The sequence below is a fragment of the Urocampus carinirostris genome, chromosome 17 (genome assembly GCF_059441175.1).
Source record: "Urocampus carinirostris isolate Australia breed hairy pipefish chromosome 17, RoL_Ucar_1.0, whole genome shotgun sequence".
In the NCBI taxonomy this organism is placed as follows: Eukaryota; Metazoa; Chordata; class Actinopteri; order Syngnathiformes; family Syngnathidae; genus Urocampus; species Urocampus carinirostris.
In genome coordinates, this window is record NC_142365.1 from 18,863,265 (window position 1) to 18,878,077 (window position 14,813).

Sequence of the window (14,813 nt, forward strand, 5' to 3'; positions counted from 1 at the left end):
TTTTTAGAGAACCGGCTTTTTCAGCTCAACTCATTAAAGAGAGCCGGCTCTAAAACAGCTCACTTACTTTGATGCATTATATTACGAATTATTATGTTGTATAAAGAAGTTAAGAAAAAAAGGAAGTATAAAAGTAGCAAATAAAAAAAGACAGGTTTGTGGTTATCCCTTTAATTAGTATATTACCAACAATAATGTAATGCAGAAAATGAATTAATAATTTGAATAAGATAATGTATTATTCTACTTAATTATATTTGCATGTATTTTTTCCTTCTACAGTGAACGTCCAAGCTACTTCATTTTTGAACTTTTTAAAAAATAAACCTCATTCATGTGGAGCAACTCAGTATCTCACAACAAAATGTTAATTAACAATATATATGATATAACGAAACACATGTACAGTATAACATGTTAAACTACATAAATAAACACGTTTAAAAAAAATTATGGTTAAGATTATTTTGTATTTTGTAAGGGAAAATACAACATTTTGTAAGGGCATGGAGCCCTGGAGGTTGACAGGTATGAGATTTGTATGTTGAGTTGCGTTTTTAGAGTAGCAATTTAAAAGGACAACATACCCGGTTTTGTGTGCAGGTGCACGATTGGTAATTTTAAAGAACACATTTGCTTTTGGGATTCTAAGAGGGAGCAGCCTTTTTTAAAAGTACCTGTGGTTGCAAGCCATTAAAACAACTGACTATACAGAAAATTGTCAGGACCAGAACGGAAACAGGACCCAATTGCGTGACGTTTACCACAAGTTTTTTTGAAGGAAAGAGGAAGGGCTGCACCCACGATCCGGTGTTTGCTGGACGCGGGAAGCAAGTCGCTCTCGTACTCGGATTGTAATCCAAACATGGAAGTGGATCTTCCGTGGCGAGCGAACCATTCAGAACCCGCGGCGGTTGGCGTCAAACGAACGGGCACAGCTGAGTCACATCAGTAATCATGACAAGAATATAATTTTAATGCCCGCACAAAACAAAACATATGTTTTTCTGGCTACCTGGCATCTATATTATTCATAACTGACGTACAAAGATTGTCATGGTTCGGCGCCTGCAGTCCCTCCCCTTCTCCAAGAGATGGGAGCATTGCTGCGTCTTCTCCCAATCGTTGTTACCCACCCTCTGCTATAAACACACCGACCTCCCACTCTATGTTGCCAAATCGTTTATACTTATCACTGGTTATTCCCTCGCAAAGACGACAAGCTCCTCATCCCGTGACTTTTTTTCCAGGTATTCCAAGATATTCTTCAAATATTATTCTCAAGACCTCCACACCCCAAGACAACCTCCTCTAGTTTCGTGCCCAAGATTCCCCTCCTTGGCAATCTGTGTCCCACTCTCCCCTAGTCTTATTTTCTTATTGAATAAACGCCCCCTATTGGGCTTTGATCGCATCCTGATTTTTTCGACTCTGTTTGCCCTGCATTTGGGTCACTTCAATATCACGCGATACAAATGAACATTGTTGTATCTTAGACAATGCAACTCAGCGAAATATGGTGATATGGCGGAGGGGAAAAAACAAGGCCGAAGTGGTCAGAAATGGGCACTCTCGGTCGCATTACTAAGCCACGAAGAAGAAGAACGGATTTGCTTCTAATGAGAAGCATCCAACAGCTTGCAGCCTTCATCGTTGCCCTTGAAAGTAAGAAGAAAATAGGATTCAGCATTAAATATGTCAGAACATAATGCAATAGAGAAACGTTTATGAGTTATGATAAATGCGTAAGTAGATACATCCATGAATAAGTGAATTAATAAATACTGACATTTGTTGCATGCCATAGATCTGCCCCAAAGGAAGTAGAAATCTAAGAACAGCAACATTATTGTCCAATGGAGACAATGATGTAAAAGGTACAGTCAAAATAACAAGCAACAGTGAGGCATAGAAGTCAACATAAGGAACTGCCAGACTCATACCTGTCAACCTCCAGGGCTCCATGCCCTTACAAACTGTCGTATTTTCCCTTACAAAATGAAAAATTATCTTACACCATATTTTTTCCCAAACGTGTTTATTGATGTAGTTTAACATGTTATATTGTACATGTGTTTCGTTATATCATATATATTGTTAATTGACATTTTATTGTGAGACACTGAGCTGAGGTTTATTATAAAAAAAAGTTCAAAAATGAAGTAGCTTGGACGTTCACTGTAGAAGGAAAAATTACATGCAAATATAATTAAGTAGAATAATACATTTTCTTATTCAAATTATTAATTCCTTTTTTGGATTAAATTATTGTTGGAAATATACTGATTAAAGGGATAACCACAAACTTGTCTTTTTTCATTTTATCCTTTTATACTTCATTTTTTCTTAACTACTTTATACAACATAATAATTTGTAATATAATGCATCAAAGCAAGTGAGCCATTTGAGAGCCGGCTCTCTTTAATGAGTTGAGCCGAAAATGCCGGTTCTCTAAAAAGAGACGGACTTCCTTTCACTACACAACTCGAACTCGTTTGACTTGATTGATTAGCCGTTTCGTGATAGTCGGTGTATACCGGACGGTACCCATAATTGACAAATTTGGTCTTTCTTGTACGTCGTACACGTCTTAAAATGCATAATAAACGTACTTTGTACGGCCAAAACGTACAGGTTGACAGCTATGCAGACTATGCAATCTTCTTGTTGGTCAACTCCTTGTTCTGAAATACTATAAATAGGAATCTGATTGGATTTGTACATCAGAGATTTTATGGGTTCCACTTATGGTACTTAGTGCATCAAATATGAATAATCACAGAATTTTTTTTTTAATCTAGCTATTTGTTGACACATTTCAGTCGTGTAACATAAACATTGTTTGAGCTGTCGCATTTTATAGATGTAATACTCAAGGCAGACACTAGAGGTTAGCAGTATTTAAAGTACAGTTTATCACAAGTAACTGGTACTGTATCATGGCCAGTCGTTTGTAGAAGAGCTGTATCATACCATGTCCAGGCAAATAAAATGAACGAATTCTAAAGGACCTTATTTTTGAAATGCAAATGGTACCCTAGCTAAAATGTGACATAGGGCTATATTTTTTCATTTTGACTGCAGACATTGATCAAAGTATTTTGGTTTAAAAAATGAATTTAATAATGTACATGCTTTCATGTTTTTCTTTGTTGATTCTTCTGGTTATGCCACTGTTATATATACACGGCAGTTTGACTGTCCCTTGGTATGAATGCATGTGATAATGGTTGTATGTCTATGTGTGTTCTGCGATTGGCTGTCAACAGTTCAGGGGTGTTCGATGCCCATTTCTCGATGTCCTAGTGAGAATAAGTCATTTGGAAAGTGAATGAATGAATATTGTAGCCCAATTCATCAAGAAAGGGAGTGTGAAAGTGGAGAGGCTAAGTGATATCCAGATGTGTGGAATGCAGGTGGCACATTGGAAAACTTCAGCAAGTCTGCCTCATAGTTCAGGTCCCAGGTTCAATTCTAGCTACCAGCTTCCCTGTGTGGAGTTGCATGCTCTCCCCGTGCCGAAGTGTGTTGTCCCTGGTTACTCCAGTATCCTTTCAAAAAACATGAATGGGAGTTCGATTAATGGGTTCAAATTGTGCTTAGGAGTTAATGATGTGAAAATGGGTCTCTGTTTTGTATCTGTGCGTCCTGTGTTGACATATTCGAATATGTCACTGCCCATATTTAGTCATTATGACATATTTTCTTTGTTTGTAACGTGTTTTCTTTATCCGTAACTTCTTCATTTATTTAGTTGTAATTACACAACTTCAGTTGTATTTTATTTTATAGCATTACTTTACTACTTAGAGTGTAATTGACAGCATCAATTTCATCTCATAAGATGATTTAACAAGCGCATTTCTAAGAAGATCACAAGTAAATTCCAACGTTTGTCCGTTTTAACAAAATACAATTGATTTCCTCCGAAAGGGTTGAGTGGCTCGAGTAAAATTTCCTCAAAGATGACGAGGCAGTTGTAAGTAGAATAGTGCTCCAGTTAGCTGTACGTTTAACTTGTAATAGATTTTCAATGAGCTTACGGACTGCCTTTTTTTGAAATAAAAATTGATGATAAATGTCGTGATTACTGATGTGAATCACCTCATTTGGCGCCAACTGCTGCGGGGTCTCATTGGCTCCCTGTCCCTATTCAAACACAGTCCTGTCAATCTCCTGTGGTCAGTCTGTCTTCAAACCCCTATGTATACAAGGCAAGGTTTTTTTTTGACCCTGACTCACGCCTGTCCCGTTTTTACTCCCGTTTGTCTCCGGCTACGACCTGTTTTTATCCTGACCACGTCTGCTCTCCCATCCTGGCTTACGACTCGTTTCCGACCCCCGACCACGCTTTGCTCTCCCAGTCCCGGCTACCGACCAGTTTTTTCCGTTCCTGACACGGCCATCGCTCGCTACAGAAGATCCACCTCCGTGTTCGGATCACAATCCGAGGGCGAGAGCGACTTGCTTCCCGCGTCCAGCGAACACTGGATCATGGGTCTACCCTTTGTACTGGTCCTGACAGATAAAACATGTTAGCCTTCGCAAAAGAGTATTGCGACAGCCATTGTACGCTAACTCATTTTTGCCCAAAATATTCTCTATTTAAAAACCTTGAAGGAACTGCTCATCCGTTTTTAGCCCAGTTTTGAAAACCTGTCTTCTCGGTATTCGGAATCAATAAACACGTTGAGGAAAAGAGCCATTCCTCAACACCTGCAAATGGTTGTCAACCAGTCCAGGTTGTCCCCGAGCCCAATGCCCGAAGTCAGCTGGGATGGCCTCCGGTACCACTACGACCCTTTTGAGGATAACGGGATAAAAAATAAAATGCATGTTGAAGTTGGAATGACCTGAATCTATTGAGTAAAAGGAAAAGTAATTAGAGAAGGTGGAGTTGAATACTTAAAATACCAAGGTTTCATGGAAACGAGAGAGAAAGGAAACAGAGGGGAAGCAAGTCAACTCGGCAAAAGTGCGTGATTATGTGTTTGTGTGTTTGGTTCAACAAGCGAGGATAGGAAGTGTAACTATATTTTGTCCAAGATTGCCGCCTTCTAATGAGGCCCAAATACAAAGAGTCTATCCAAGAAATAACTCCTCATTGTTCATGTCAGAGTACTTGAGAAACATGAGATTGAAGGAACTGCCCAAAGAGTTCAGAGACAAAATTGTGGCAAGACAAGTCTGGCTAAGGTTGTAAAATAATTTCTTTAGCTCTCAAGGTCCCTAAGAGCCCTGTGGCCTCCATAATCCTCAAATGGAAGACGAGAGTCAACAGAGTCAATCACTGCAGCCCTCTACCGTTTGGCCTGAAGGAAGCATGTCCTCATATTAGGACACATGATGGCCCAAATAGTTTACTAAAAACTCATGAAGGATTCCCACAATATGAAATAGGATTCTCTGGTCTGCTGAGACCAAAATTGAACTTACTGCTCATCACCTCCACAATAAGATTCTTACTGTGAAACATGGTAGTGGGATCATCACGTTGTTGGGGTGTTTTTCCAGCTACAGGGCCAGGACAACTGTTTGCGTTTGGAGGACAAACAAAAGTGGCCAAGTACCTCGAGAAAACCTCGTCCTGAGCAGGGGTAAGATCAGAGCTAGAAAATCCAGCCCAATCTGACCCAGGTCGGTGGGTATTAGAGCCCGACGTAGCCCGAGCGAGACCAATTAACTTGATTTGCAGGACCAAGCCCCAAGCAAACCCCAAATTTATTTTTTTACGAGGATTCAGAAGGAGAAGTAATTTAGGATAACAAATGATAACCTGTCTTTTTTAATAAACTCTAAGATAAACAAGAGAGATACATACTAAGAAGACTTAATGATCAAATAAAATAGATAAGAATCAGGAACATAGTAACTAGGTGGTCCTAGGGCAAAATCAAATAGTTTAATAAATTCTGTAACCCATGTGATCAATTTCTAGTTAGCAAAAATGCAAAAAAAAGCACAAGGGAAACAACTGTGGTGTATCGCATGATGAATCGGACTTTGCGTTTATATATTTCAGGACGACTGTTTTCTCCATTCTATAACACTTATTTCTGGCACCGTGAAGAAAAATAGTGTGATAATAAGATGAATCCTAATGCATTTTTATGTCTTCTGATATACTGGTAGACTCGTAGTTAAGTGTTCGCGCTATCACCACCGTGACCCAGGTTTAATATTGATCAGTGATGTCAATCAATGGATCGATCATTGCACAAATACGTTAGTACAGTGTAAAGCGTCTTGCACACGTATCAATTCTGTATCCATTTCCAATCTTATCCGAAATGTTTTGCGGTATAAGGAGCACTTCCCAATTACTGGCCAAATGGGGACTTTTTAGGTGTGCTTTATAGTCTGGAAAATACGGTAACTCATTCGCTGCCATTCAGGTAGGGATCTGTAAATGTGAGGCGCTTCCCTCTACTATGAAAGCACTTCCTAGCCTCGTAAGCTTCTGAAATGTGGCTAGTTGGTACTGTGCAGCATATTTGGGATGTGATCCGTCTCATTAATTACAATAATGACAATGTTAGCTAAAAAGTGCAAAATTGGTGGAATGTACCACACAATGGACCGCTAATGCTTCAGGTCAACCCAACCTCGTGACAATGTCTAAATATGCAGTCCAAGCAGAGAGAAGGACTGAATTGTGACCCTCCTCCAGATAGAAGTTCGTAGGTCACGTCTGTGTTTAGACTTCCATTCACCTTCTTCAGACAAGGCATGCCCTTAATTGCAACTCGGTGGCAGTCAGTTTACTCTAAATCTGACTACAGTTTTTGGCTTTCCTGCAACACCTCTTCCTGGTGGGGCAAAGTACACAACCTGCTTACGTAAATAATCCCAAGGAGCGGGCGCGAGAAGCCAAGGGTGAGCCGCCTGTTGCCATATTTCACCAGAGGAGCCATTGTTTAACGGATAGCTTATTCCTTGAAATGCAAAGTATTGTTTGCAAAATGACCGAAGAGAACTGTTTAGCAAAGCAAAGTGGGGGAGGATTCTTCAAAAACAACAATGCAGCTCTTTGTCCTAACAGAGGCTTCATTCTCGGACAGAATACGTGCATAAAGGCATAAAAACAAATGGGTCAAATCAAGGGAAAGAATTCTTTAAAACAAAAACATTTTAGCCTGTCCATTTTATTCTTAAAGAGACAGTGTGTATTATTCAACCACTAGAGGTCACTGTATGGTGTAGTACAACTGAAAACCCGGCTGAAAAGCACAAGGAAGAATTAAAATAATCAAAGAGACCAAAAAACATCCATGAAAGAAAATTGGCAAATATGACTGCAAATTAGGACTTCATACCATAACATTACTTAGCTGTATAAATATTTATAGAAAACACAATTTACAAGTAACCAAGTTTCAGTTTGTGACTTTTTAAAGGGACAGTGTGTAGAATAATGAAAAGAATAGTGCATCGTAACAACAGTGCAATGACAAGAAGTGCAATAATACTTCCACAAACAAGTCATAAGGTATATATTTTTTACAGTGACTTTAAAAGTCATTACAGAGAGCCAAGTCTGTGAGGCAATCGGTATGTCCTCTCATAAATACAGTACAACAAACGTCTCACCCTGTTTTCATACAGACGGCAAAATAGTTTAAACAAAGGAAAACGAAGGTTGGGATGTTTACAGTCTAAGCGGCATCAGGCCAGAATAGCTTCCAACATTCAGATTTACCGTACCTTACTGACTATAGGGGCAACTAAAAAACACAACTCGGCCCGTAGGTGGGGTCTACAGCCTTGTCTTAAAGTACCGGTGGGCGATTAATTGTAGTGGGAGCCACATTGGGCCAAAAGGCTGACCCTGGATACCGAGCCAATATTTTTCAAATTTATCAATAAATATAGAAGCAATATACTGTACATGTTTCATTCTTTTATATTTTTAAATAGATTGGCTTTGTCAAATTGGTTTTAAAATACTCACAATTAAAGCAAAATAATACATAAGGTCCTTGTTTTAAGCAATTCATTTGATATTTAGTTATCTACGTAGTATTTCTGCTGTTAGATTTTAGTCGCCCGCGACCCTAATAAGGATAAGCGGTACAGCTGATGAGATGAGATGAGAGATTTTAGTCGTATTTTTTAGTACTCCTGGAGTTTTATTTTTGTAGTATTTCTGCAAAGCATTATTGTAGTATTTCTGTAGCATATTTGTAGTAATTCCATAGTAGATTTAGTCTAATATATCTGTAATTTTGTAATATTACTGTAGTTGTTGTTTTACAGTAGTTTCATAATATTTCTGTAGTAGTATTTTTGTATTATAGTATTACTGTTGTGGTATTTTATAGTATTGCTGTAAAAGTATTTTTGAAGTAATTCCAAAGCTGTATTTTGATAGTATTTCAATTTGGGTATTTTTGTAATGTTTATTTTGTATTTTTGTATTATTACACAATTTGTATTTTTGAAGTATTTCTGGTGTAATTTCTGTTGTAGTAGTTTTGTAATATATTATTACAGTAGTAGTATGTTTTAATTATTCTATTGTATTTTCTTCATTTTCAAGTAAAAGCAAAATAGTATAAAATGTCTCTGTTTTCAAACATTAAATTTGATATTTAGTTTTGTATTTATTTGTGTTGTAGACACACAAAGAGGCAATAGGGACACAAATAGCACTGACAAAACATTTTCAATTAGGCACAGAATGTGTAGTGTTTCTCCCCATAATGCAAATCTGTTGTAAAATATTCCATGCACCGGTGGGCTCAATAAATTTAGTTTACTTATCTGGCTTATTTGGAGTACAAGTGTGACGTCATTGAAGGAACACAACACTTTCAAAATGGCGAATCCCATTAACACAACATGTAAGGCAGGCCTGAAACAGACAGTGAGTAGTGAACAGCAATTGCATACCGCTGATTTTTGTTTAGAGAAATTATAACTTTGCTTATCCAGGACTTTCCGACTTATTTTCTAAAAGCTGCGCGAGGTTAGTTTTCTATCCACCATCTTTGCCTTCACTTCAATTTAGGTAAGCAGTTGTGGCTTTTTGTTTGTGTTTTTTACCACGTGTCTCGAGGTTGGTATGATATTGTCCAGCTAGCTACCTGTTACCATTAAAACTGCAGAAGGCGTTCTGTTTTGTTTGCTCCAGGTTTCGCCCCCTTTGGGCATGCGGCTAGCAGACTAGCCTGCCGTGTCCATTGGTTTGTATTTGTTACCGTGGTAGTTTTTTGTGGATGGTTCCCAGTTAGTCTGGCTGCTTACTGTGTGTTTTTGGTCGCCCAGCCTCACGTTTTTCTGCAGAGGCTGCGGGAGCCTTTTGAAGATTGGTCCTGGTTAGCCCATGTTCGCAGTCGGCCAGCCAGCCGTGTCTAATTGTTCATTCGGGGCTGGCTCCTTGTTTGTTGCTGTAGCCGTTTTTCGTGTTTTCGTGTGTTATTTTTGCCGGTTAGCCCCATTTTGACAGCTCGCTCCTTTTTTGTATCATTATTGCTTCCAACGCCTAGGCATTCTCCACAAAAACTACCAAATTATCACTTGAAAAACTCCTAACCTCTTTGACTAACTAACACGTTAAACAATATACTGACTGGCTTGCTAGAGTGCCAGTGTTCTTCACATGACGTCACTGATCAGAATGTCAAAGAAATGATGTTCGGTCTTCAAAATGCATCATCTCGAAAATAATTTGAATATACCGATCTAGTATATATTGATTTTATACAAAAAACATGTATTGTTTTCTAACATTTTGCACGTTTTAGAATTTAAAATATACCTGAAGTGTAGCATAACTCCGGACGCACAGCTGCCAGAATGACGTTCTTTTCAAGGATTCTTTGTGCTCTGATTACATTCGTTTTCCAATGCACAAATCCGATTTGCTAAAACGATCAATTGAAAATCCTCAAAATTAGACAAACTGATGCGGTTCAAAAAGATTTGTATGCTTGTTGAGTATGTGGTCTGTGTAGTCAAAAAACGATGTTACCCCCTTATCTGTCTAGAAGCCCAACTCTGGTACTGGTTGATGTCCATATAAACACATCTGCTCGATTACTTAATCCACACCTGCTTCCATCAAAGGCCTACAATACCATTGGCACCACATAGGGGGCTTATAATACTGGAAAATCTATATTGATAATAATACTTACAACTTAAATGTATCTGACTGTCAAAACAGAAAACTTTGATTACATGGCCAGAAGTTTGAAAGTGTGCCTTGTAGGGGGGGGATTTTGTAGAGGTTTATTGTTCTATATTCTTTATCAATTATCCATTATCCGTTGTCGGTCAAATCATAATACACTACAAAGCCAAGAGGCCGAGACACTTGCTCCCAGCCAAGAGGCTGAGTCAAGGTCCTAGCCAATGCGAATGCACCGTTCCCGGAGGTACTGCAATACCGGGCCGATGCGTGGAGTGGACAGAGCAAGCTCTTATTCCATCTCCCAATTGCAAAAATCAACTAGTCCATGAAGTACACAGTACTCAGTTTATCAACCGTAGCCCGGTTTCTAGGCCGAGACACTGGACATAAAGTACGCAGTGCCAAAAAGTACACAGTTTAAAAACCAGTACACAATCCATCCACCATTTCGCAATTGCGGTTTTTTGGTTTGAACAAATTTATTGACACTAATAACAGAAAACAAACAGTGTGAGGTTTGAACAACCCATACCTGACAATCTCAACAGCAATCAAGCACATTCACAATATTATATTTCAATATGACGTTTAACAGCAAACACAATGTGAGGTTTGAACAACCCTTCTCGAAAATCTTAATAGCAATCAAGCATATTCACAATTTCGTTATATAACATCTTTGTTAGTGTCAATAGGCTTTCACGGTAGATGAGATTTAAATGCATACATTATTTATAGGTATGTATCACCATACTAGGTTTTACGGTGGACTACCACATTTGAGCAATGGTTGTGCAATGATTAATCAATCGATGATCGCAAAACATTGTGTGCAACGGGAATTAAAACCAAGTTTATGCTCTAAAATCACCTACACTTTGCCACTGGACTACCAGTAGTACATATGACATAACAAAATGCATTAGAGCTGATCTCATCATCACACGATTTGTGCTTACGATGCCAGAAACAATGATTTGCATAGTGCATTCTGATCGGTCAAACAGTCCCTCCACTTCTTCACCAATGAATGTAAGAGAATGGAGAATACAGAAAGTCTTTCTACTAAATATTGTACAAGCTTCTTACAAACATACAGGTATACATATGAAATCGGCACGTTATTGACGCACGGGTAAAGAAATGGAGAGATTATTTAAATGATCAGAATGCAGAACAAAATGCACTAGGCAGATCCGTTTTTTCTGACAATGTGAGTGAAATAGTTTGATGAAAAGATAAGTCCTAATTCCTGTGCGTGTGTCATTCATACCACAGCTGAACTAATGGTAAAGTGTCAGGTTGTCTTACCGCCGCTACTCGGATTCAATTCCTGTTGGCTACAATGTTTTGCTTTGCGATATTGGTCAGCGACACTTTGAGATTGATCAATTATTGCATTAATATATGTATAAAGATTTCAATGATTATACATAAATACACACAGTAGCTCTTACTGTATTCTTAATTATGTGTGCCTTATGTGACAAAATGCTATTGTTTGGGGATGCAATGACTCAACGCAAATGTTTTGGCATAAATTCCATGGCAAGCTAAATTAAATTTCCAGGAAGCTATTTCTAACTGTAGTTCCAGGTTTAAACACTGTCTGACAGCAATGATTTAAGAGATCCTCTGGATAAAAAAAACATTTTGGCATGTTTTTAAGTCTAATCTTCAGACGGGGGCAAGTGAGTTCCTGGACCATTCACCTCTTCATCGCTAAATAAAGTTCCACTTGATGGAGACGGCAGATAACATAAATCAGGATATCCCACCAAGAGTGACAAAGTGTACCATTGTTTTGCTTGAAGTGGGCAGCCATTCTGAGTGACAGTGTGTACTGGACGTTTAGTTACGTTACGTAATGTGCTGGCTGAACTGACCGCGCCTCATGCAAAAAAATACCCAAACAGACACATCTGCTAAATTGGTAAACTGGGCTAGGTCAGGCTGGTTCATGGGTGGTTAAGTGCTCTTACTTGCTGACGTCTTGAATCTCTGGCAAATTTTTCTTCTAGAAATATGATCAATGGATAGATGACACCGAGGAAAACTGTCTCCAGTAAGGGTGGGCAAATCGATCGAAATATCAGTATCAGTACTGAACAAGTACTTGGATCGATCGATACTATTGTCTTTTAACCTTTATTATAATAATGTTAATAACCCATACGACTATACATATGTTAAAACTTTTAAGTCTGATCCAATTGTGTTTACATTTCATTTGCTCTACAAAGTTTTTTTTTTTTTTTTTTTTTTTCAAAATACTGTGCAATGGAAGGTCTTGTTTTTATTCATATACAATATTTGTAATTTGGCTACATTGCTGCTTTTTCAGTTTGACTCTCTTGACTTTTGTTCGGAAGCAGTTGTGATAGAAATACTTATATTTATTTTCTATTCCGTTAAAGTTTGCATTGTAGTTTTTCGAAGTGTGTTATTGTGTACGTGTATTATTTAGTATCTAATGACAGTTAAAAAAAACTTCATTTAATGAAAAACAACATTTAAATAAGCAAAAATACATTGACTACCCTAAAAACATGCATTTAAAAAAATACTCATAGGTTGAGAAATTAGCATTTATTTTGCAGAAAAAGAGTGTCAACTAAAGGGAACTTCCATAATTGTCCACCATATTGATGCTAAGGGTACCCAAAAACCTCTGAAAGGCTGGGCAAAAAAATATAAGTAAAATGGTGTTTATTGGTCACACTTTGAGCATCCGTTGTTTGTATTCTTGTGCTTTTGGTTGCACTCGACCATACCGCAACATCTAGATGTCAAATAATGCATACTGTCCCTTTAAAAAAAAAATAGAAATTGAGTGCATAGTTCAATTATCTAAAAAATATTGGCATACTACCCTGTATTTATTTGGATCAGATTGAGACCAAAATTCCCAGTATCGCCCATCCTAGAATCCATTGTCGATTCACAATTTTATCATTGTCATTTATTGAGGGCCACAATACTAATTTTACCTTGCAAATTGTAGTGCGTAATCACCAGACCTTGAAAAAAATCAGTACTATCCCACATATAGCCACAATGAATAGAAGATAACAAAACAGTCTTCATTCTCATTGAGAAAGTAATAAAAACTTAAAAGGGCAAAATGAAAAAATAATGTCAGAGTAAATGGGCAAAGATATTGACAACGAAGTGTTAGGAGACTGGCCTAAATTGTAATCGTGGTGCAATGAAAAAGTAATACATCATGACAAGAGTGTTGTCAAGTTTTGAGGGTGGACCCATTAGGTCTAACCTGGAACTAAGGCAGGGGTGATCAAAATTAAGATGGTATTTGAAGACAAAACCAGAAACAAAGTAATAAATGAACAAAACAAGGGGTCGCAATAGAAAGTACATGTCCAAACAAAATCAAACCAGACAAAGTCCAAACCAGAAACAAAGACCAAAACTGGAAACAGAGAATGCAAGGAACAAAGTAACAAACTAACAAGTGGGCACTAAATGTCCTGCAAAATACCGTAACAAGAAACAATCCTTATATTTCTATGAAAGTTGAAATAGAAATGGCCAAAAAATGTCATTATAAAGGGTCCGGATAATTAGGGACAGGAGTGTGGATATTTGGAACACCTGTGCCCAGTTTCTAACATGTTTGGCGCCCTCTGTTGGAGGGAGGCGTACCAGACCCTAGCAAGTGCAATTGAAGGAGTGCAATAATATGTAGCAGCAACAAAAAATCCCAAATAAATTGCAAGATATATATTTTTCAGTTTGGTTTGTTTATTTTCTGCTACGTATGAGTAAGGTGGTCATCAAGGTTACTGTAATATTTTCGCTCATCAATAATAGTTGTTATTGTTTCTATCATTTTTAACTTCTGATGTATTACAGGACAAACTGCATTCCTTGACAACTCATAACGGAATGCATACTTTTACTCATAATCGGTTACGTTTTTCAAAGAACACTTTGCAGCTTTATGTCGGTTACTCATCTGTCTGTCTTGTTTTAACTGGTGGACCCAAGTGGAGGAAATAGGTACTGAAGCAGGAGCGCTCAAAAAGAGGAATGGTATTTAATAACAGAAACAGGTACAAAGTGACAAGCAAAACACAAAACACAAAACAAATTACATGTCCAGATAAAATTAAACCTGACAAAATCCAGATCAGAAAAAAGCCCGAAACCGAAAATGAATAATGCAATAATTAACATAACAAAAAACTGGCACTAAACCACTGACAAAATGTCCTAAGAGAAAACAAAAAACAGGAAACCAGAAATGAATGAAACAAAACAATATGAAACAAAACAAAAACAGGTAGCAATGACAGTGGAAATGAAAATGACCCAACAACGTGTGCATTCCAAAATGTCATTATAAAGGGTCAGGATAATTGGGGACAGGTGAGTAGTTATTGGAGCAAACTTGGTTGGTTACCAGACCTTATCACTGTCATCATCAATCCATCAGATTTCATTCTTCAGCAAAATGTGCAATGTTTGGGGCAATGCCCCAGTCTGTTGCCATCGTTCTTTTCCTTTAGTATGTGAAAAAAAACATAAATTGCGGGCAGCACGGCGGCTGAGTGGTTAGCGTGTCCGCGGCACAGTTCAGAGGTCATGGGACCAAATCCAGCTACCAGCCTTCCTGTGCTGAGTGTTCATGTTCTCGCGTGTTTGCATGGGTTTCCT

The 14,813-nt window shown here is 38.0% G+C and overlaps 1 pseudogene; it reads right to left on the bottom strand.

Moving 5' to 3' along the window:
* Positions 1-10,365: 10,365 nt before the first annotated feature.
* Positions 10,366-10,454, bottom strand: LOC148349430 (U2 spliceosomal RNA; annotated as a pseudogene).
* Between the last annotated feature and the right edge of the window lie 4,359 nt (positions 10,455-14,813).